The sequence below is a fragment of the Paroedura picta genome, chromosome 9 (genome assembly GCF_049243985.1).
Source record: "Paroedura picta isolate Pp20150507F chromosome 9, Ppicta_v3.0, whole genome shotgun sequence".
Lineage (NCBI taxonomy): Eukaryota > Metazoa > Chordata > Lepidosauria > Squamata > Gekkonidae > Paroedura > Paroedura picta.
The window spans coordinates 42,643,923-42,668,297 of NC_135377.1; the positions used below are offsets into that span (position 1 = coordinate 42,643,923).

Below are 24,375 nucleotides of genomic sequence, written 5' to 3' on the forward strand. Positions count from 1 at the left end.
CTGAGTATCTGTGGGGTCAGGAGAGCAAAGATCTTAGTTCACCAACATCTCATTGACACCAAGTTACAGACTCTTGTAGTTGTAATTAGGGATTATTAATTATTGTTTTATTGTTTTATGAGGTTTTATTGTGGAGAGCTTTGTTAACCACCACATGCCATTTGGGAGTGGCGGTATATAAATTGATATATAAACAAACAAGAACAAGATAGCTCTCATTTCAATGCAGGGCTTTAAAATCATGGGTAGGAATATCTGCTGCTCCATGTGTATCAGCCTTTTACAGATGTCATTGGGCCTTTTCTAGAGCCTGATACTTTTTCATCATCCTTACTCCCTGGAAGTTTCAAGCATTTGCCAATAGAAGTGTATTTTTGAGTCTGTAGTGATAATGAAATTGAGACTTGTTTCCTATATTTTACTTTATTGTGAATTTTATGAAGATATATCAAGTTGTGTAATTCTGCCCCTGTTGACATCTGTTTTGGACATTTCAGTTATTCTAACTGCCCTAACAACTTATTAGTCATCTTCTTACATGAAGATAAAATTTCCAACATCTCATACACAGTGGCAGAGTATTGTTACATTGCAAGCAGAAGACGGAGTTCCCTAGTATTTGGTGGAACTGTTTATTAATATGATGAGGTTTTTTCTTGTGTTTGGTTTTTTCATGTTGTTTTCCTGGTGATTTGAATGAATAAAGGATGATGATGATGGTGATGATGATTTTTAACCACTATCAGCCTCTCATATACTATTATCCAACCAGGACATCAGAAGAATTTGAGTTTCTTCCCTCAGTTCCCTTGAAGGGGTCCACTCTTACCATTTGTCATACCCCCACTGCTACCTCCCATCTCCCAGGAGTTGCCACAGCAACCAGGGCCTGCAGCTGAGCCAGCTCTGGCAGAAGAGAGCCGGGTCTCTGAATGTGCAGCAGGGGAAAGCAGCACAAGTCAGCTAGGCTCTTCCCAAGAGACATCTTTGGTGCATCCACAGATGCCTTCCAGCCCTGACAGCTTGCCTGAACAACGCAGATGAAGCAGAAGGGTGGCGTTTGCTGAATGCCGATGGAGCCAGAGACTGCAGGCATGCTGTCAAAGTAGATGGGGCCCAGGTGGGATAGCTCCTGGGGAGGATGAGGGAGTCCTCTCCCAGGTGCAGCCAATTAGCTGGACTGCTTTTAGGAGAGACAGCAGCAGCTCTTCGGCGTGGATACAATCTATGCAGAAATCCTCCTGTCCAGCTTGGATTCTTTGGTCTGTGAACTTCTGACTCCCATCAGCTTCCCTGACTCCTGGCAAATGGCTTTTGACTACACATCTGGTAATTGGACTGGCTTTGTTGAATATATACTTATCTGGACTCTGACCTTGGCTTTCCCTTGACTACTCTTTGCCTTGCCCTTACCTCTGCTTGTTTTGATTCCTAACAACTTGGACTGGACTTTGACTTTGCTCTGGTGTGGACTCTGGTTAGGTTCTGCAGCCCAGGCACCTCATGCACAGCTGCTACTGGGTGTGGCCAGCTAGGGCAGCTTACCAATATGCATTCAAGCAACTCAATGGGAAAGCCTGAGATTTGAAAAATGAAGAAGAAATGGGAAAAAAGGAGCTGTTCAGTCAGAAAGAAGATAAAAGGAAATCCTGTGAGGGAGGGCAAAGCAATCTTAAAAAGGTAAAGGTATCCCCTGTGCAAGCACCGAGTCATGTCTGACCCTTGGGGTGACGCCCTCCAGCGTTTTCATGGCAGACTCAATACGGGGTGGTTTGCCAGTGCCTTCCCCAGTCATGACCGTTTACCCCCCAGCAAGCTGGGTACTCATTTTACCGACCTCGGAAGGATGGAAGGCTGAGTCGACCTTGAGCCGGCTGCTGGGATTGAACTCCCAGCCTTATGGGCAAAGCTTTCAGACGGCTGCCTTACCACTCTGCGCCACAAGAGGCTCATCTAAAGCAATCTTAGGGTAAAGTAAAAGGTAAAGGTATCCCCTGTGCAAGCACCAAGTCATGTCTGACCCTTGGGGTGACGCCCTCCAGCGTTTTCATGGCAGACTCAATATGGGGTGGTTTGCCAGTGCCTTCCCCAGTCATTACCGTTTACCCTCCAGCAAGCTGGGTACTCATTTTACCGACCTCGGAAGGATGGAAGGCTGAGTCAACCTTGAGCCGGCTGCTGGGATTGAACTCCCAGCCTCATGGGCAAAGCTTTCAGACAGCTGCCTTACCACTCTGCGCCACAAGAGGGTCATAATCTTAGGGTATATAACAGAAAATATTTGGTGTCTCTCTGACTTATTTCCACAGTAAAATCCATATCACACAATTTACCATAACATTTGAATATTTCCCTAGCAAGCCCCCCACCCCCACCCCTCATTTACCTACTATAGATTTGCCAGTTGTCCCGGAGAAAAGTTATCTGTCCTTTCTTACAGGCTTAATGTATGGAAATAGGCAGCTGAAACTTTACATAGTATGGCAGTAAGTAACATCACCCGGTAAATAGCAGCCAGTTAAGCCTCTATAAAAGGGGCATTTTTCTCTAGGACAGTTGGCAACCTTACTAATGCATAACAGGAGGGAAAGTTTTTTTTTCCAGCCACAGAGAGCCAATGATTGGGGAAACTTCACTGGTTAAATTTTCTTTATGATTACAGCCATTAAAGGAATAGCAGCTCTATGAGAAATAGGTGGAAAGAAGACAACAGAATGAAAACTCACATAATTCCTCTTTGTGTATGAGCTATACTTAGAATTTATCTAGATATCTATAGTTTTATCCAGTCCTATACTAATCTCAAATCTATGCACTTAATTATCAAGCAAAAGTTTCATGAATTTTTACATTCTAGAAACAGGAAGTAGAGGTCACATTTTTCTTATTCTGCACAAAGAATCTGCGATGAGAAGATTCCTACTGTTCCGTCCTCTTTGCGGTTTGATTCCACTCCTGGGGTTGTAATTTTAAGTCTGCCTCTGCTGAAGTTCATGATGTGCTTCCACTGAATATAAGAACTAGACACACCATTTTCTGTCCAAGTCATTGCTATCTATTCTGACCTGATTCTAATTGGAGATCCCAGGGACTGAACCTGGGATCTTCTGCATGCAAAGCAACTTTTATACTACTGAACCACAAGCCCTCACCCAAGGCTGTTTCCCTGTGGTTCTTGCGAAAATAATGGGAGTTTAGTTATGAAGGTCTCCTAATTGTGAGATCACACAAGTACATTTCTATAGCACTTAGAGGACATTTTCAGAGTGCTGATTGAGCTTCTTTAAGTGCACTATGGCAATCTAAAGAGCTCAATTACCATTAGAGAAACTTCAAGAACACTCCCTAACAGGCAGAATTACCGGCTATAATGCTGTTTGGGGCTCAAGACAGAGATTTTGCTTCTTAGAGAAGGTTCCTGCAAAAAAACAACCTCTGGAAGAGTACAATCTGGGCTCCAGGCACTGTTTCTTCCCCTTGTGGAACCTAAGAGGCAAAATCACTGGCCTAGAGTTGCAGTCAGGCCAAAAACGTACTTGTACAACCCCACAAATTAATAGAATTAAGATCAGTGGTCTGACTGGATAGCTATGCATAGGATTTTCTTTCAGAGACCTTTCATATGAGTTTTTTCAGCTTTGCTAAGGTTTGTTAAACAATATGGAAAACTTGGGGAGACCAGTCACCAAGGACTCTAAACTACGATATATCATAAGTCTGTTCCTGTGGCACTTCCACAGTTCTGTAGAAATTAGGTTTCTGTGGACCTTGGAAGAAAAATGGGTATTCTGAGGAGAGGGGAGCTGACTCAGTTGTGAAATCTGATCTCATTTTTGTTCCTAAAAATAAAAAAACACTTTAGCTACAGCAAATATTTGCTAGTATAATAATAGAAGAATCTACTCTGGTCACACTATAAATGAATAAGAGCTTGTGCCTGTAGAACATAACTCAGCTTGAAGAAGTTGCTCACTTCTTTGCAGTTGTGAAGATCCAGGAGATCTGCAGTTGCTTGGTTCTCCCCTGTCCACATCTGGATGTCCAGCCAAGACATGCTTCACATGTAGAGATGGAAGAAGTTTTTAAAATAACTTCCATACTGTAAGTTGAGGAGCACATTACAAAGAGAAAGTACCTAGTTCTTTATAGATTTAAAATATGTTTCCTAGCAGGGTTACTCAAGTTATTTTCACTTGTTTTCCAGCACTTATTTAGCACTTCCAGTTGAACATCAAAGGCACGAAAAGTGTCACATAGTATGCTACATATTTTCTCTTTTCAGTTATCAAATGCCTGTGTTACTTATCAGTATGCATTTAATTTAAATATGGCATTGAAATTCACAGCTGTTTCAAGTGGTACATAATGTCAAATGAAAGGACAGATTTGTGGAAATTTACAGAGAATTTCAAACACTCAGCTGTCATCATACCATCTTTTGCACTTGGTATAAATAACTTTCCTTCAGTACATAAATCATTTTAAAAAATAAAGATGATGATTACATTGAAGAAAGTACCGTGTGCTATTCAGAGCTATGTGGGATGCCTTCCAACCTACAATACAGGCATGCTTACATTTGGGCCAAGGAGTATGTTGCTATGGGGAAAAAAGGATGGCATCATTGGATGTTGTAATACTTGACAGATAAACTTGAGAACAGGGAGGATTGTGTTTCTTTTGTTATCAAATTGGAGAAGTACAGGAAGGTTTCCTTCCCTTTTCCTCTTGCTGCTTTAATTTTGCTTATCAAATTTTGGCAAGTTCTGTACATTCATATCTTGTATTTGGAACTGCATTCTGGAATCCATATGGGCTAGGAAGCCTAAAACATAAGGCTAGACTTCTCAGACAGGATTGACATGTTAAAAAATAAGATTTTGCTCCAACATTTAATTCCAGTGACAATAAAGCCAGAAGAATGGATATTTGTAAGCTACAGCAAGAAAAGCAAAATCAGCATATCAGAAGACATGGCAGACAGGCATCAAAGGGGGAAAAACCCTGTTTTAAACAAGTGATCAGGCCATACATAGCCAGCTAACGCTTTTTCCCTGGCCCACAAACCCCAATGGTATTGTAAGTAGCAGCTGCACCTCTAGGGTAGTCATTCTGGGGAGATTGGGGAGATGTGTGGAAGAATTACCTACATTATTTTCATCTTCCTCTTTCCCATATGGACCCAATTAATCTTACAAAAATCAATGCAACCAGAAATCACAATTAGCACAAACAAATAAACTTTCCTTAAGATCTAACTACCTATACAAAACACCATGTTAAAACATTAATCTTTGCACAACTTCTGTAACTTTACAAAGAAAAGAAGTCTTCTTCACATGTTCCAGAAGGCTCTTTCACAAAAAAGGGACAACTGAGGAGAAAGTCCTTGAATGAGCAGACATAAGTGGTATCATATTGGCAGTCTAGCCTAATCTTATCAGAACTTGGAAGCTAGACCTAGTTGGACAGAAAACCATCAAGTAGTACTTGGGGCTTATCTGCACTGATCTTCTCCTTCTCCCGTTGGGCTTGGTTTAAAAAACCTATCTGCACCTGACCCTGATTTCCTCTTTGATGTTGCTAACGTATTCTTCCAGTTTGCACAGCTGAAGATTGCAGTCACACTACCTATTCCCTGACATATCCAAGAGTGGATTTTCTCAGCTTGAACAAGAATATGTGGGACTATGGCCATCTTGGTGAAGTGATTAGGTGCATGAATCTGGCGAGCAGGGTTTGATTCTGCACTCCTCTGTATGCAGCCAGCTGGGTGACCTTGGGCTAGCCACAGCACCGATAATGCTATTCTGACTGAGCAGTAATATCAGGGCTCTTTCAGCCTCACCTACCTCACAAGGTGTTTGTTGTGAGGAGAGGAAAGGGAAGGGGACTGTAAGCCATTTTGAGACTCCTTCTGGTAGAGAAAAGCAGCATATAAGAGCCAACTTTTCTTCTTCTCTTCCAGGTGCAATGTCTTGCCTATTTAAGAGTTTCTTTCCCCACCCCACCTACACCTCCAGCACGGACATTATATGGAGGCCTCTGCTGATGGGTTGGCTCCCAGCATCAGCAGACCCTTTCATTTCTAGTGCTGCCTAAAATTTGTCTGAGCTTTCATGTTGCTAAGCTGTTTCCCCTAATGTACAAGTCCTATTTAAGTAATGTAAGAAGCACTCATACAAGAAAGGGTTATAGATCAACTGTCTGTCTTTAGGTGCCTTGTGCTTCACAGAGAGGGAGGGAGGAGAAATAGGTTGTTCTCTCCTTCCAAGCTTGGCAATTTGTTTCTTAAAGTGAGGAGAATACATGGCCTGTCTTCCTTTGGACAAAAAAGTGAAAGAAAATGCCAGCAAACCTGGCATAGAGACTTTGAATGCAGTATGTCTAATGATGGCTCATCAGTAAAGACTCTTGGAAAGTGTGTCCCTCCCCACTTACAATTGTATTTAAAAGAAAGTGTTAAGCCCTTAAACTTTAAAACAAGAACCACTGAAATGCAAAATGCAAAATGCAAAGCCTGGAAGTAAAAGCCTTGCTCCTACCAGAAGCCAATCAACAGAGACCAATTAACAGCTCAAACAAATGGAAGGGGGGGGGGAAATCTTGGCAATCTGGGTTCTCCTGTTGGCATGCAGATTTAAATGCTGTGATTTGTAGGAGAATATCCCAGAAATAAGATAGGTGCTGAGGGCAGGAAGCAATGCAAACAAGAGATATTATTCAAATCAAAATAGAATTAGGATTGCAGACCCAGGATTACTAGATAGAGGCAGAAAATGGCAAATCACCTCGGAACTTCTCTTGCCTTGGAAACTCTATATTGTCATTATAAATTGAATTCCAAGGATCTGAAACAGAATATTGAGGGTATTTTATATACAGAAACTCAATTCTTTAATCCTGCATCAGATGTTTATTTGCTGCACACTATCTGGTTGAAATGTACAGTGAAATAGATGCCAGTTGTATCTCAAACTCCAAAATGCATTGTGAACTCCATAGAAGGTACAGAAAACATGGACACCAGCTAGTTATGAATCTCCATGACATATCTGGGCACTTAGATTAGTTTCTGTGGGATCATAGATGCTGTTTTGCTAATGGATTTATTTCCCCACCCAATACCTTTGGGACAATAGGCTCTCTGAGATATTGTTACTAATCTCATCAGTTTCCCAACTGCTTCCTTCCTCTCACACCCAAGGAACTCAACAATTCCTAATAGCTGCCCCCACGTAGACAGTTTCCCATCCAACGATCAAGGAGTTATCAAGAAATATTAACATCTTTAGTTTGACTCCTGTAGAGCAATCACACTTATTGTTTATCACTCAGGAACTCATACTGCTTTCACCCAGAGTATTGTCATCCCTATAGACAAACCCATCACATGTCTCCAAACGTCTTTGTCAAGAAAAGGCAATTTCATCAACCCATTTTTTAGGAGCTAGCATATCAACATAGCCTGAGGTTACATTTTTCTCATAATAGAGTATCCAGCACCAAGTGTATGTGTGTGTTCTCTGAATAATGGGGTCTGTTATCTGGGTGTGTGTTCTGTCTACTTGTGTGTAAGTTATTCTTTCCTTCTGTCTTTAAAGTGCTGGTCACTTCACTGAATCCATGGACTTCCCTCTTCATGTTGTGATGATTACTGTGACCTCTATTCACAAATGCTATTTCCTTTCATCAATGTCTTTCTTAAATAATCTTGTATGTGTGTGTCATATGCTTTTGGTGTGAGTTTGTACCACCTTAATTCTCTTTAGCAAAAGCAAACTTCCAGGCCCATTCCACACAAGGTTCAATGTGGCAAATTGGTTTCAGAAAGAAAAAAACGGAATTTTAAATAGTGGAATTTGGCATAACACATACCTGTCTTTGTAGTGGAATACAGTTATGTTTCAATTGTTTCCCACAGGTTTCCGGTCTCGGCAAAAATCACTAGAAAGGAAGCAATTTTTTCTGTGCTTTGTCCCGCCCCTGGCCGTCAATCAAGTGAGCAGCCAATGGGCGGTTGTTAACATGCTCCGGAAAAGCCCCTTTGCCTTTAAGAAAAGTTTTTTTTAAAAGAAAAACATACGTTGCAACAGATATGCCTTGATTCCTTGATTCCTTGCTTCCTCCTAACGTAGAGACCCATCTAGCTGGCTGCTGGCATGTGAACTGCTGATTCATCGTTGCCACACTCCCCCAAGTGACAAAAAAAACTCTCCCCCGTGCACGGGCGCGATTTTCAGCCGAAAATAAAGGAAAATTGCAAACGGGGCTGTGTTGTGCTTGGTGACTTAAGGCGAGCTTTAAAGCAGCTATGTGGAGTGACTGCAGCCAAAGAAGCCACACTGGGTGAATGCAGGCTCGCCAGTTCGTTGCTCTCTGCTCGCTCCGAGAAAAAAAAATGGCGATCGCTTCGCCTGACTTTCAGAGGAGAGAGCCAGGGGGAGGGACTTTGCTGAAACCGCAATAATTTTAACGCACAGGTCTTTTTTGCTAGTGTTGCAGATTGCTTGCAAGAGTGTAGCGCTTTCCAGAAAGTGAATACACCTTTTGGGATTTCCCTGGAAGCACTACAACGAAGCGCTTTTAGCGGGACTGTTTCAGGAGTGTGGCAGATTGTGTACGACGTCGTGCATAACTGCATATTAGTAGCGATTACAATTTGCCACATTCCTGCAACATTAAACTTGTGTGGAATGGACCCCAGTTTACACCTGACTGGTTTATTTAGAGTTTCTGGTATACAAAAGAGGAGACCCCATAGTTATCTGCTTCTTGCTAAGTCTCCAATTAAATTGCTAATTTCCTCAGTTAAATTCAGGAACCTCCAACATCACCAAATTCCTCTTCATGCAGGCAGACAGTGATATTTAAACAACTCTAAAGCACTTCCTTTCCTATCAACACATTTTCATGAACAACAATATTGTGTGGCCGCTTAAAGGAAGGGCAAGATAAAAATGTACTAAATAAATAATATATAAGAGTTCATTAAGGAGGACTAAAAATCAGAAAACATAAAAAGATATAGTAGAAACAGGAAACAAAATACTATGTGTGAGAGAGAATGCACTGTGGAACAAGGAGAGAAAAAAGAGGAAGAGTTAACACAAGGATTGCAGAGTAAACTATGCATCCTCTGGAGTGTGGGCTAAAATGAAAACATTATGTTAAAAATGAACAAAAATATTTTCCCCTGATTGAAGTAGCGGTGCGGTCCTATTGAATTAATAGTTATAAATGTTCAGACAAACAGACATATGGAAGAAGTAACTTTATCCCACTCCACCTCTTCATAAAATCCATCAAAAGGCAACTGAAGGTATTCCACATATCTGAAAACAAGCCAGTATATAAATCACTGAAGAAAAATACCATATGGGTTTCACAGGTAATGAAGAGCCCTCTACGTAAGGCCTGCATTAATGCCACTACATGGCTTATGAAGCAGCTCAACTTGCAGTCATCAAGTCATCTCACCTCTTGGGAGGGGAGGATATTGAGGGTTATTGAACATTGCCAATTTTTGCAGCGGATAAGCTTAAAGTTATTTAACACAGATGTTTTTTTAACTGTGACACACTGAGAAAACCCACATGCTCAATAACCATCAAACTCATACTTCCATCTGTGCTGCATGAAGGTCTACAGTTACTATACTCAGCAGCAATAAAAATAATCTGGGGATCCTTGCTCAAGACCTGGTTAATTCCCTGCCCCCCTTCCACCATCTCTGCTTTTCTATGTACCTGCACATCTGTATTTCTGGATGGATATACAGCACAAAAATATAACGTGTTTTGTAAAAGCTGGTGAATATGCAGTTAAGGAACCATAACTATTTATTCTTCGAGGAATGGTAGAGGACAGGAAGTCCTGGAGGATCATTGTCCATGGGGTCGTGATGGGTCAGACACGACTTCACATCTAACAACAACAACAACAACAACTTATTAAGATCTTGTATTTGAATTTCTCAAGTTTGTTTAATGAAGTCACACTGAGTTACCAGTTCATTACATGAGCATTTTGGCTTTAGAAGGAGGAGATGTCAGTTTTTTTCTTTTTAAAAAAGGTTTCTAGCACCTATGGCGTCATCACATCAAGGACAGATTGCTAGTATTCTCTGCCTGGAGCTGCTTTTGAAGACAGTTTGGAAACTTCTTTGGATGAAGAATACAGTGGTGAGAATGTTATCTGGTCTGGATTACATGTACCAGAATTCTTTAGGATTTATAGAAGTGCAATGATTTGCTACAATGTATAAATTAAAAAAATTATTTAGAGCCTTAAACAGATGGGTCTCTACTACTTGCACTTACACAAACCTGTTCATCAAGTGAAGTCTTCTCTGGAGACCTTGTTCTCTGGAGACATATACACTATGTGAGACAACACTGGAGAATAGGACTTCCCTTTACTGCCTGACCTGGATAATACGGTCAAATCCAATCCCGATAGATCTCAGAAACCATGCAGGGTCAGCCCTGGCTAGCAGTTGGAAGGAATACCACGGTCATGATGTCATGATGGAGAGGCATGCAATGGAAATCCACCTCTGAACATCTCTTGCCTTTTAGCCATTGTTAGGATCTCCTGGCTATATTGCACACGTGTCAGGTGATAAATTAATAATCCCTTACTAAAGCATCTTTCTGGACCATTTTGTTACAGTACAGCCCTTATTGCCTGTATTTTAAAAATCCACCACTCCTTAAATAACTCAATTTTGTATCATTTGCAGAAAGCCAGGGGAGTGGAAGCCTTCCTGTTCTCATGAGGGAGGTTGTCTCATTAAATAGGGGCCACATCAGACAAAGCATGTGTTGACTTTGCCCATTATCAATGTTCATCAGGCTCTACTGTAATGATTTTTAAAGTTCTTTTTATCAATTTGTGAAAACATATCCTGCCCCTAAGACATGGAGATTCCTTGACTATAAAAGAATCAGTAGACAACTAGATTCCACAGAAAGGTCAGCCACTTTACTATTAAAGGTAAAGGTATCCCCTGTGCAAGCACCGAGTCATGTCTGACCCTTGGGGTGACGCCCTCCAGCGTTTTCATGGCAGACTCATTATGGGGTGGTTTGCCAGTGCCTTCCCCAGTCATTACCGTTTTACCCCCCAGCAAGCTGGGTACTCATTTTACCGACCTCGGAAGGATGGAAGGCTGAGTCAACCTTTTGCCAACTGCTGGGATCGAACTCCCAACCTCATGGACAAATAGCTTCAGGCAGTATTTCTGTCACTTACCACTCTGCGCCACAAGAGACTCACTTTACTATTAGATATCACAATTGTATAAGCTACAATGGCAGCTTCAAGCAGAAAAAAAAATGTAAGGTATAATTTTCTAAAATAAATGTCATGAAGGCATAATGCTGCTATGCTATGTGTACTTTTATGGAAATCAGTGCCACCAAATTTCCAATTTAAAATACATTGAATCAAGCAGTAGATTACTGGTGAGAGCTGTTTAAAAGATGCTTCAAAATTGAACTGTGCCATCTTGCAGCTTCACCAGGGCTCAGTGGGGCTGCCTGGGTGGGTGGGGGAGGTGGGCAGTACCCGCCAGACCTCCCCCATTTCAACCAGCCTTGCTGCAACCTAGCAAGGCCTCACCGGAGCTGCTGGGGGCGGGCGGGGTTTAGAGGCTAAAAAATACAATGGTCTTTTCTGATAGTGTTGTATAAGTTACAGTGAAGTCTGCTAGATTTGTTATAAATTACAGTGAACTCACAATCTGTGTACAATGTAGTCTTGATTTTTCTTTATAAATGTGTTTAATAATTGTGTGGGTTCAATAATGGTGTTGGTAAATGTGGGCTCATTTGTAAAATGAACGTGCATTGGATCCTTTTTTAAATAGGGTGCATGCATTCACTGTAGCAACTGAACAGGATTTCCAAGAATCAGAAATGGGAGCAACAGGTATCAGACCAAGGGTGCTTATTCAGTCTATACTTCTAGCTGACGAACAGGATTAAGCAGGCAGAGATTGGACCTCACTGACATGCACAACTTGGATTTACTGAAGGTGGAGCTGGGGATTCCATGTTGCTCAATGGATTGGGCCATAATTCGAGGCTAACGACCTCCAGCCCTGGCATGCCTTGGGTGGTGAGCAGGTAAGACGGCATGCCTGGAGACTAAGAGTGGGAGCTAAATCAGATACCTTTTAAAGGTCCTGGGATGTGGCATCTGGCCTCTTTCCCCTCTCTCACCCAACGAGGCTTCCCACCCACCTTCCCTTTGTTTATTGGTTTAAAAAAATAGACAAAAAAAACATAAAATGCAAAAATGAATAAAATAAATACAAATGGTTCAATATTTTGTCACTGCTGGTAGGTTTGGAGCATGGGGTGGATCTGTTTGCGAAGGAGGACGAGCCTGCATGCTGGCCTCCTCATTTGAGGGCCCCTCCATGAGAGGCTGGGTGGATGCAGAGCCGGGCAGCCCCCACTCATGGAGGGGGGCTTTGATGGCTAATTCACATTTCTGGGTGGCAGGGGAACCCATCAGTGGCTAATGCCCAATGGGTTCCCAACCACCTGCCATCCCTTTGGGATACACAAAAATGACATTTCTTCCTGGTATCTACTTTTCTGCATTACTGAAATATCTTAAAATATGTTAATATTCCTACTGAAAATATAAAATCCAGTAACTGAAAATGGAATTCATCCATGTTGTGGCATGGATTTTTCATGAAGAGTCAGCAATACCATTACATTTGTAGCAAAATTATTAGGAATTCTGCTGCTTCCTAAGAAGTGTGGGTATTTTGAGTCTGGCTCATGTCAAAGTTGCTTTCATATGCCAAGATAATATTCTATAAAGATTTAATAAGACATAATGAGCAAGTGAAATTTATGAAGTGTTCTTTCAAGACATTAACCCTCCCCCCCCCCGCAACATGGGGATTTTTATTCCTGCCAGCCCAGAACATTAACTAAATGGTGATTCATTTTACAATGTCAGAGGTATCTAAGCAAGAGTCATTTATTTAAATCTTTCTGCTCCTGGGGTGCATATATGCACAAAGCACTACTTTCTGGTATTTAGTATTTATGAGCCTTTGAGAACCATAGCAGTGCTAATTTGGCACATCACCTTCTTGTACTTATTCTTCAAAGACAGGCTAGGAATCCCAGCAGCATTCCATTCCAGAGAGGGTTTTCACTAGGCTTCTGAAAACAGCAGTTGTTCAACCGATGTGGGATTTGACAAGACAGGGTGTGTACATGTGTGCAGGTGACAGCACAGATCAGGCAAGGTTTAAATATATGGATGCCACATAATCTGAAAAATGAAACAAACTAGACAAATCATGAGAATTTTAAGCTATTAGCCCAATGCTTGTTAACACAATTCATTTATGAAACTCACTGTTATCACATAAAGTTCTAGCTATTAACATTTATGGTTTAAAAAAATAATTGGATTTAAGAAGGAACTTCCAAGTATAAAAGTGATAGAGTTCACATTATATTCAGCAAGGGGGGAGGGAGTGGATTCAGGCCGCACTTCCATGTCTTTGCTGAGAGAGTCCAGCTGCCGCTGGAAAGTGAATGATGGACTCTATGCCTTTAGCCTGATGCATCTTATGTCTATCATCACATTTACCCAAATCCTTGTATCTGTGCAACTGTCAGGTTACTATCTTGTTGGTTCTGATCCATGTAATCAGGGATGATTTTATTAAATATTTAGGTGTCAAGTATTGATTATTTTGTAATTTGTTAATGATCAACTATAATAAATTAATACATAATTATAACATTTTACAGCATTTTTCTGAAGCACTTAAAACATTTTGTAAACAGTATTTCGGTGATCCCTACAAGAAGGACCTTGTAAGGAAGACCAGTATTAGGGATAAAACTGAGAGACTATGGTTTTCCTAAGGTTCTTCAATAAATCCAACATGACTGAGATACAGTGAGTCATTCCCCACTTCAACACTCATCTTCCTAAATAACTAACTACCAGTGCAATGGTAAACCAAGTTACATCTTTCTAAACTCATTGAATGTGGTATGCAAGAACCACTGTGGTATGGTGGTTAGGTGTTGAACTAGGATTTGGGAGTCCCAGGTTTGAATACTCACTTGACATGAAAACTTGCTAGGTGACCTTGGAACAGTCACACATACACACAAACTATCTTTCATTATAGGACTATTGTAGGATGAAATGAAGAAGGAGGAGGAGGAGGAGGAGTTGGTTCTTATATGCCGCTTTTCCCTACCCGAAGGAGGCTCAAAGCGGCTTACATTCACCTTCCCTTTCCTCTCCCCACAACAGACACCCTGTGGGGTAGGCGAGGCTGAGAGAGCCCTGATATCACTGCTCGGTCAGAACAGTTTTATCAATGTCGTGGCGAGCCCAAGGTCACCCAGCTGGTTGCATGTCTGGAGTGTAGAATCGAACCCGGCATGCCAGATTAGAAGTCCACACTCCTAACCACTACACCAAACTGGCTCTCTGTAGGAGGGCTCCAAACTGTAGGAGATGATGTGAGCCACTCTGGAGGCCCGTTGTGGAGAAAGGGTATAATGGGGGGGGCTGTTTTTAGTAGCCCACTGTACCTAAATTTGTGAACAGCCCCACTATCTGTTTAGAGTTTTATTTTCTATCGAAAATAGAAGGAAAAAAACATTCATGCAAATGTGAGTGCCTTAACTTTATTATAGCAGACCTCTGGGTTATATTTTTCAAACTTTTTCAGGGCAAATCATTAACCTTTCTGGCTATATGGGAATGAGTCTAATAGCATTTTTCTACCCCAAAGGGATATTGTGTGGCTAAATTAATTATAGTCAGATTCAACCAGGGTGTTATTTTGCATCTGCAGAAAGGATAGTGCATTAGCCACTGTGGGTTCTCCACTATACATGTATCTGTAGCCTAATTATACTTCGATATAAGGGTTAGAGTCAGAAACAAAGAATGCTTCCAAGTACACTGGTCAAATGTACACATGAAGACACCCCTCTGCCACGAAATTACAGTATTAGAAATGAAATCAAAACCCTTTGCCTCACTCTCTCTCTCTCTCTGTGTATGAGTATCTTGATTTGGGCTACAATTAAATGTCATGATTACATCTATAATAAACAAAAAATGGTTATTAAAGTTACCTGGCTAAAACCTTCTAAGGGGATTGATTTATTACTAGATATACAATTAATGTGTATGTCATAGAGAATGACTTACATGCTTTAAAATTAATCCTGGTGAGAAAGCTGACAGGAACTGGGGAGCGTCTGGTTTGAGACAAGTCAGTCCAAAGGGATGATTGTGTAAACACTCGGGGTAATATTGATAAAAGCTTAATAGCACTTGGGAGTGAGGGTAAGATGGTGACTGAGGGCAATGTGTGGCGACTAAGGATCAAGGGAACTGAGGGTTATTTATTTATTATTGCATTTATATACCACTGTTCCCAGCAGACAGGCTCACAGAAAAAAAAATAAAAGATCAAAAATAGAAATACAAAAAAATCCAACAAAACATGCCCTAACCAATCCCCTTAAAACAATCCCCTAAACATCCAAGATGGCAGTATGTACCACATAGTCTACAAAAATCTTTTCCATACTCCGGGCATCTGTCTCAGGCCAGATGGAATATAGCTGGCTGGGAGGATAGAGTCAGGCTCTCGGCACAGTCTAACACCGTACCAGGAGCCAGTTACTGGAGAGCGAAAAACATCACAGGCATCTATATGCCAATGCTAGAAGTCTCCGACAAAATTAGGGAGCTAGAGTGCTTGAAGTTCAATGACAGTTTCGATACAGTAGGTATCTCAGAAACATGGTGGATATAGTCATTCCTGAAGGAGTGTTGATTAGATCATATTTTGACACTCTAAATATTGGGGGGGGGGATCTTCAGCTTTATTCTAATTTCAATATTAACAGTTAATGTCTGTACCTCAATTAGCTCCTTGTCTGGTTTTAGCAGAGAGAATAGAGCTTCATGCTCTTTTAGGACATTGGGCCAGTTCCTACCTCCTGCTGCAGTCACTGAGACTACTCCTGAAACTGTGGTCCTCAGGATTGCCAGATCTTCAGGAACAGCATAAAGTGATCTTCAGTGGAAGGGGCAATTGACAGAATTCACCATCTCCAAATGAAACAAATCAGTATGTTCATATAAACAAATGGAGTTACATTATACTGACAAAGCTTCTGGTTTATCATGGCCAGAACTGTCTACTCTGCCTCACAGGTCTCTAGGGTCTCATGAAGAGCTTCCTGGATTCTTTAAACTGCATACTGCAGTAGTTCCCAAACTTTTTCAGGCTGCTGCCCTATGATTCCCAGGCCACTTCTCTGATATACCCCCCCACACACACATACACCTCTTTCCTGGTGTTAGGTGTTCTGCATATTCAAAACACACTATATTGCCTACACTTCTTTTTTGGTTGTTGTGCAGTGGCCATATTTTAATCTGGGGAAAAAAATATAAATTCTTTGCAAATGCCACTTTGGGTTCTCAATGGGGAGAAAGATAGATGAGGAAAAAGAATAGAAAATCCCATGTTCAGAAGCAAACAGGAGAAGGTTTTTCCAGGTTCCCAAAAATGGAGGCTTTTAAGGGTTGCCAATCCTGGGTTAAGAAACTCCTGGTGGAGCCTGGGAAGGACAGAGATTAAAGAGGGGAAGGAGCCCAGCAGGAATATAATGCTTGTGTAGTGCAATGGCCTCTAATCTGGAGAACAGGGTTCGATTCCCTAGTCCTCCACATGACCTTGGGCCACTGACAGTTCTCACTCAGTCTCATCTCCCTCATAGGGTGTCTGTTGTGGAGAGAGGAAGTGTACACAATTGCAAGGTGTTTTGAAAGTCCTTGGTAAAGTAAAAGCAGGGTACAAAAACAGCTCTTCTTCAAAGACAAAGATGATGAAAAAGCAGAGTAGTTTTATACCCCAGTTTTCTATACTGTAGAGTCTCAAAATAGATTACTTTTGCCTTGCCTTTCCTCTCCCTTGTGAGGTAAGTGAGGTTGAGTTCTAGGGAACTGTGATTGGCCCATCAGGCTTCATGTGGGGAATCAAACCTGGTTCTCCAGATCAGAGCCTATCTCTCTTAACCACTACATCATACAGGCTCTTAGCCTCAGTTGCAAACTCATCTTCTATAGGCATAAAGAGAAAATGAACTATGTTCCAGCTTTAATTTGGGAGTTTTTCATTGTGAAATATGTGGAAACAAATGTTATTTGGTATGTGAAGGGAAAAGAAAGGAAGAAGAGGAATTATACAGAATAAAGGATCCCATGGACTTGTTCACTGTTCCCCAAACCATAGTTTGGTTTTCAATCTGAATCATTCAGTCCAACATAAAATAAGATTCTGAACTTCTGTTAGAAGGAAATGTTCTTCCATAAGTTCCCCTTGAAAACTGAAAATGAAACGCTACTACATCTTCAGCTGAGACCAATCCATTTAAAAATAAGGCATCCTCAAGATAAAATGTTTTCCAGTCTATTGCTGTATACTAAGTTACTCCTGCCATATTACATTTACATCATAGCATATTTGAAGTTCCTGACTAAGAATATAAAGGGCTGTGTTTGCACACGCTGTTGTGACAGGGGTTGTAAAGAGCTGATTCACAGGACTACTGACTCATTGACAATTGACCCTTGTTTGTTGTGACTAAAATGGATGTGGGTTTATTGCACATTTACTGCACTCTCCTCTGGTGCCAGATAGTCCTATGATCAGTGGTGGCCTCACTGCAGGTCATGCATGACAGGTGATACACAAACAGAACCCACTTTGCATCCTCCTGCTAAGAATTCCACTGCAGCTGCATGATACTTGACACGCAGCATGGGGCCTTTGTTGGGTAACTTCAAGTACTATTATCTTGCTTGCATTGAACAACAAAGAAACAGACATAACCTAAGATACAATGGAAAGAGAAAAAACAGCCTCTCAGCAGTATTTGGTAAGATTGCAAATCCATTATTTGGAATAAAAACCAAGAACTCTCTGTTGATTTCAACAGAATAGATTTGCTTATAGCAACTATCTTTCTCTCTTAAATGTATGTCATCAGCAAAAGCAGGGTGTTGCTTTGGAAAGGAAATGATATTTTATTTATTTATTTGTTCTTTATAGTCCACTTTTATCACTGGTACTCAAGGTGAATTACAGGGTGACTCAATACAATCAATAGTACTGGACATTCAATAAATAATGAAATAGAATTTGGATTGTGGAACCCACTAGGAATGGGCATGAACTGGGAAATCATAGGTCAGGTAGTGGTTGTGGCATGCATGGTTCACAAACCATGGACAGTCACAAACTTTTTTGTGTTAGACAAACTGGTTAAGTGTCATAAAGTTCATGATGTGCTAGAATGTCCCTCCTGGTGTGCCAGAGACACTAAGGTCACAGTGGATCTCAAGCTTACTCTCCACTACCCACCCTCCATGTTTAGTCAGGATTGCATTTACAAGTTCCAAGTTCCAGCCCCCTAAAGAAGTTGCCACATCCTCCATTTTTTCTAATGGACTAAGGTATAAACACCCTCTTCCTCCTCCCCCGGGTACATCTTGGAGAGCCGGTGCTATGCCATCTGCACTGGTTACCAGTCTGTTTCTGGATCAAGTTTAAGGTTTTGGTTTTAATCTTCAGGACCATATGTGGCTTGGGCCTGGCATATCTGTATGACCACTTGTCTGCCTATGCTCCCCACAGGGCACTCCGTGGGTATGAATCTGCTGATGGTCCTGGGCCCAGCCTGGCAGAATGAGCTCCCAGAAGAGCTAAAGGACCTACAGAGTTATCAGCTTTCCACAGAGCTCTTCCTCCAGGTGTATGATTGAGGCCAGGTTGAGGTCCCACAATTACCATCAGGGGATCCCCTGGAGCTGGTGAGGTCAGGTCCCCCACTCCTAAGGAAAGAGTTCCAGACTGCTAGCTGGGCAGGGGTGAGGGGAGGAGATGGTGGTTAACTCCAATTAATAACCATCTTCAATGTGCTTTGATGTGTGAGGGGTTTAAAGGATGTTTTTATCATTTTATTGTAAACCACTGCAAGTCATTGAGAGCAGTGGTGAATGAATGAATGAATGAATGAATGAATGAATGAATGAATGAATGAATGAAATAAGCTTCATGATAGCTTGGCAGGCAGGGCACCTCATCTCTACCAGACCAGAGAAATCAGATTTTCCATTTAAAGTAATAATGAGGTAGGTGTTACGTTATGAGATAGATGTTGTTATTTCATGCAGTTGATGTGAATTGATGAACCACCTCCAACTGCCAGAGGCAGCTATCCTTCCACCCAAGCACTAAGGGTGCAAACTGTAGGCCAGACTCCTCCACAGGATGAGGAGAAATGGGGTGTCATTCAGGGGGAACAACAGGCAGCCTGGTTCTTACTCTGTGAGGTCAAGAGTGTGGTAGCCCAGCAAGGAAGGTTGAAATTCAGGAAGGCCATCTCAACCACTCTGGCTGGTCCAAGAAGGAATGTTAGAGGCTGAGTGTCTCCCAGATGGGAGAACACCTTGTTATGGGCAGTAGTGGAAGAGCAGTGGAGACTCATAGCAATTCAAGAAGGTTAAACCAAAGGTTAAACTGCATGACCAGTATTCCAAGGGATTTACAGAGGTGGGCTCAGGAAACTTTGGTGAGGTACTCCCTCATCATCACCTCTGCCAAATCCTCTGCTCTTGCGTGTCTGGCCTTCCTGCTGCTTCTGACCTCTGAGTTCACACCTAATAACAGTAGCAAAGCTTCTTCCTGGTTGGGCTCTTTGAAGCAGAGTTGCTAGGTTGCAGCTTTTCCTCCTCCCCCCCCCATATCTCCCACTCACTGTTCCCTCTGGCCACATATATTGACCAATAGCCTCTGTACTTCTTTGCAGGACTCATACTTCCATTGCATGATATCTGAATTTGAGGTATTGAGACTAGGGTTGTGCAGGGAGGCCCCGATTCGGACCGATTCGGATCCAAATCGGCCGATTCAGATCCAAATCGGCCGATTCGCGCCGATTCAGAGCTGTCCGAGTCGATTCGGGGCCAATGCAAGTCAATGGAGGCCATTGACTTGCATTGGAAGCCTCCCGAATCGTTTCGGACGATTCGGGGCCAATGCAAGTCAATGTCTCCATTGACTTGCATTGGAAATCCTTCCCCTGCCTTCCCCGGGGGCTGGGAGGGAGGGGGTGTAAGTTGCACCCCTGAAACTTCTTGGGGAGCTCTTCCCTGAGTCCCCTGAAAGTTTCAAGAAGATTGGACCAAGGGGTCCAATCCTAGGGGATCCCAAAGAGGGTGAACATGTTTCTCCATAGACTTCTATGGGGAATGTTCCTTGGGAGCCCCCAGGATGGGACCCCCTGGTGCAATCTTCCTGAAACTTTCAGGGGACTGAGGGAAGACCACCCCCCCAGAGCTCCCCTGCAAGTTTCAAGAAGATTGGACCAAGGGGATGGGACCTAGGGGCTCCCAAAAGCGTGAGAAAAAAAATGATTTCAGAACAAGGAAATTGGCAATTTACAAAAGCTTAAATGGTAGTTACAGGAGCAGACAAGTAGCAAAAGGCTATGATTTCCATGAGAGAGAAAAGTTAGCCATCCAAAGCAATCATCTTGCTAAGAAGGCAAGTGACTGCATCTTAGGTTATCCACATAGCCTTCTGGATGGCACTGTTGGTATCCTCAAGTTCAGGAAGCATTTCTTGGATGGGCCTCTTGCTCTACTTCTCCATGTTGAAAGGGGCTAGGCCTCTTTTACTTCCTTCTTCCCACTAGCCACTCCTCTTGTGGCAACAGATTGGGATGAACCCTTTGCATCTGCTGGCAGTATTGGGGGGTTTGTGCCCGTCTGGATGTGGGCATGGCATACCTGGCATTCTGTCATACAGAAGTTACTGGGGGATGGTTTGGAAATGGTTCCAAAGTGTGGGTTGAAAATAACCCCTCAACAAGAAGGTGGGAGGAGGGACAACTGCTTTCTGGCACTGAACCACAGAGGGTTATACTGGAGGCAGAACCAGCACCAATAAGTTGTGTAGAAAGGAAGGATGTCCCCATCAAATCACTGGCAGAGACATCTCCAAAGATTGCTGTCAATGGCTGGTCTCTGGGTATGCTCCATTTAGCACACCATAATAATATTCAAGCCATGGAATTCCACGCCAACTGGAGTTTCTGAACTGACCTTAAGGGAGGTCAAAGCACAGTGCATTATAGTAGCTGAATCTCAGCGTCATCATGGCATGGATCCAAGTGGCTATATGAGCCATGTCAGGGTATTAAAGAGGCTAGAACTTACTTTGGGGGTTCCCAGAGCAGTTGTACACAAGGAAAGTCTTTTAAAATATATATATACCGAAATATATAATTTTCAAGTGATATATTTATCTATTCAAAACAGCACATCTCTAAAACAATGCAACACAGAAAACAAGAAAAACTAGTTTAACACAAATAAAGACCTGTATTGGATGGCACAATCTTTCAGTCACGAAATCAAAGGCTGCAGTTCAGTCACTTTCTACAGTAATGTCCATTTGGAAATAAGCAGATCATAGGCTGCCCTTCAGTACATCAAAATCCAAGCTAGTCCCTGTTTCCTAGTTCCTAGCCCAATTATAATTTTGGCTGTGAGTTCAAGTGATGGTGACCAACCAATCAGGATGTGTTCTTGCTTGAACCCATTAGAAGATGACTTAATCACACCTGACTCCCCCTCCCATTCTGTGGCTCACAGGTTATCAAGATCAGCCAATTATCCTATTCCTTAATTTGGCCTTGAAGATGATAAGAACCATGTAGGCAGAGAGGCCCAATTAGTAACACCTGCAAGATGAAATGAAACTGTTACTATATACATTAACCCCTGGGAGCATTCAAGGATGCTTTGTTTCACACAGAGCATGGGGCCAATTTTGGGGTTATGCTGAGTTAGAAGAAACCTTTTTTTGCAACTGCATCAACTCACTTCTCCAGCAATAATCTTGAGTTCAGTATACTCCCAAGATTAACTGAGTTAGCAAGGGTCAACTAAGTCACATAGAAAGGCAGATTGCCCTTCACCATCCCAACCAGCATTACCACAGCAGCCAGGCAGCAATTTAGGACCTCTACTGCATTACCAGTAGATGGATAAGGTTATATATAGCTGTGTATCATCTTCATACTGATGATAGCCACCACTGAAGCTGTGAATGATTTGGTCTAAAGGCTTCATATAAAGATTAAAGAACATGGAGGAGAGGATTATGTCCTCTGGGACCCCACAGGCTAGGTCCCATACTGATGATAATTGGTCTCCAATTGCAGTTCTTTAGGTCCAGGAATTATTTAGGTAAGGAATGATTTTAAGCAGTCCAACTCCCCTCCCCAGATGCCTACTTTTGCCTCCTGGTGCCTCAACAAGATTACATGGTTCACTGTGTCAGCAAATAAATCAAGCAAAGGCAACAAGAAGGCCTGATCTTTGACTACATTTAGATTGAGATCATCAATTTTGGGCTGTATCAACAAGGGCATCACATCAAAATCACAAGATGTCATAGTCCCATTGTATACGGCACTGGTCAGACCACACCTGGAGTACTGTGTGCAGTTCTGGAGGCCTCACTTCAAGAAGGACGTAGATAAAAATCAAAGGGTACAGAGGAGAGCGACGAAGATGATCTGGGGTCAAGGGACCAAGCCCTATGATGATAGGTTGAGGGACTTGGGAATGTTCAGCCTGGAGAAAAGGAGGTTGAGAGGGGACATGATAGCCCTCTTAAGTATGTCACTTGGAGGAGTGCAGGATGCTGTTCCCGTTGGCTGCAGAAAAAAGGACGCGCAGTAATGGGTTTAAACTACAAGTACAACGATATAGGCTAGATATCAGGAAAAAAATTTTCATAGTCAGAGTAGTTCAGCAGTGGAATAGGCTGCCTAAGGAGGTGGTGAGCTCCCCCTCACTGGCAGTCTTTAAGCAAAGGTTGGATACACACTTTTCTTGGATGCTTTAGGATGCTTTGGGCTGATCCTGCGTTGAGCAACGGGTTGGACTAGATGGCCTGTATGGCTCCTTTCCAACTCTATGATTCTATGCTCTTACAGATTCAATGCAAAAGATTATGTCCAAGAGATGACTTCTTTCATGTGCTGGGTCAGTCATGCAACCCACAGCATACAAAGTAAGAAAATCCTGTATCAGATGCTGTTGGAATAACTTTGGCATGAATGTTGAAGTCCACAGAATGATGAGATTGGGTATCTCTAGCACTACATTCAAGACCACCTCTGCCAATCCAGACAAAGTGCCCACTGGAGAATTAGATGGCTGATAAACAATCAGAATACTGAACCTAACCTTAGTCTCTAGTGTGAGGAACACACAGTCAATGCCAATGATGGTTTGCAATGGAAGTCTGTGGGAGGATCTTGTTTAAGGCATCCATTCCTCCAGTGCATGTCCACTATACCTTAAATCTTCCTACTTGTTCTTCCATTTATGAATTACAGGACTTAAAATGAAGGTTGTTGTGGCATAAATGACATCATTTTGCTGTTGTTAACTTTGCTTTGCCATCACAACATATACCCACATGACAGCAATCCTGATCAGAGTTATACCCTTCTAAGTTAATTGATGCCAGTGGGCTTAGAGAGGGATAACTCTGTTTAGGATTCCTGTGGGTCCTCCCTCTATCCTTGTCCAGCCAAAGTAACTTGAAGTGGAACTGAGCTGTTAATTACTGAAGCAGAGGTGATATGTAATTGAAAGATAATAACCAGAAAGCAAAGCCACCATGAATAAGACATAATAAAATGCATTATGTTAAATGATTTATTACATTAAAAACAACAAAATAAATGTTAAGCAGGTGGAATTTTGAGTTCAGCAGCTGGACTGTCTATGAAGTAGGAGAGTAACAGAGGCAATTGCAAGTACATTGAAAGGTTATTTTTCTAATTACACTTTTAATTTTAACACTTACTGATTGATATAACCATTTATGTACATTATTTGGATAACAGTATATTCAACTGGCAACAATCCCAGTTGTGCAGGTGTTTATCCAGTAGCCTCAAATTTTAGACCATCTGTAATATATTTAGAACTGATTTATATATTGCCTCTGTGGTGCAGTGCCACTTCCTTGCAGCTGGATTTCACATTGCAATGATAACTTCTTAATGTGGTAACTACATGTGACATACCTAAGTTACTACTACAGTATTATCGCATTTGAGAGGGTTGGTGAGATTGCAAACACTCATCACAATCTTTCCTTTCCACTTGATTTTAGTGTTATGGTTGCAGTGTCAAGATCCAGCAAGTGGCACCCATGGTAGAGGAGTAATGCAAAAAAAAAAAACGGAAAAAGCA

At 41.9% G+C, this 24,375-nt stretch overlaps 1 long non-coding RNA gene across 7 annotated transcripts in view; it reads right to left on the bottom strand.

The window, feature by feature from the left end:
* LOC143844833 (uncharacterized) overlaps nt 1-24,375 on the bottom strand; it is a 51,635-nt gene that overhangs the window by 23,306 nt on the left and 3,954 nt on the right. For 2 of the 7 annotated variants that reach the window (XR_013234152.1, XR_013234151.1), the window contains exons 2-3: nt 16,020-16,134; nt 13,117-13,322 (exon numbers count right to left, since the gene is read on the bottom strand). The exons of 1 other annotated variant lie outside the window; for it this stretch is intronic. This is a non-coding gene — a long non-coding RNA (uncharacterized LOC143844833). Of the gene's footprint in view, nt 1-13,116; nt 13,323-16,019; nt 16,135-21,475; nt 21,496-24,375 lie in introns of those variants that run through there. 4 more of the 7 variants (XR_013234153.1, XR_013234156.1, XR_013234155.1 and 1 more) reach the window with 4 other exon arrangements.